A 521-nucleotide genomic window follows, 5' to 3' on the forward strand; every position below is an offset into this window, starting at 1 on the left:
TCCCTTCGTACCCTGCCGCCCGAATGCCTCAACGCCCCCCCCACTCATTCCTCGGTGACAGTGATCGCCTATACACCATGCAGGGTCACGTGTCTCCTTCCGATTCCCCCATTACTTTGTTCCTTATGGCAGCCCCTCTCCCTTACCCTCGCACGTCCTTATGCCTTCAGGTCCCCTTTAGTGACCCGGCTCCTATTCCCCCTCCTTCGCCCCTTCGCCCTTTTCTCCTTCTTCCGTTTCCCCTTCTACCCTTTCCTTTCTGCCCCACGTCCCCTCTCTCTTAATACCCGTCCCCCTCCCCACCCTCTCCCTATTCATTCCCCCAACCCTCAGGTCCCTTATGTACTGCTCTCGCCCCCCCCCCTTTTTCCGCTGGACCACCCTTGGCACTCGTGGTACCTGGCTACCCCCCCCCCCCTTCCCTCCTGACGTGGGTACTTCTGCGGGTTGCTGCGTCAGGCAGGCTCGGGAAAGTCAGGGTGTCACTTCCTGTGTTTAGGGATAGAGGCGCCACCCAGTAT

The 521-nt window shown here is 59.9% G+C and overlaps 1 protein-coding gene across 4 annotated transcripts in view; it reads left to right on the plus strand.

Moving 5' to 3' along the window:
- Positions 1–521, plus strand: part of LOC119587875 — an 85716-nt gene that overhangs the window by 38172 nt on the left and 47023 nt on the right. The gene's annotated exons all lie outside the window — the stretch shown is intronic.

Source organism: Penaeus monodon, chromosome 23 (genome assembly GCF_015228065.2).
Source record: "Penaeus monodon isolate SGIC_2016 chromosome 23, NSTDA_Pmon_1, whole genome shotgun sequence".
Lineage (NCBI taxonomy): Eukaryota > Metazoa > Arthropoda > Malacostraca > Decapoda > Penaeidae > Penaeus > Penaeus monodon.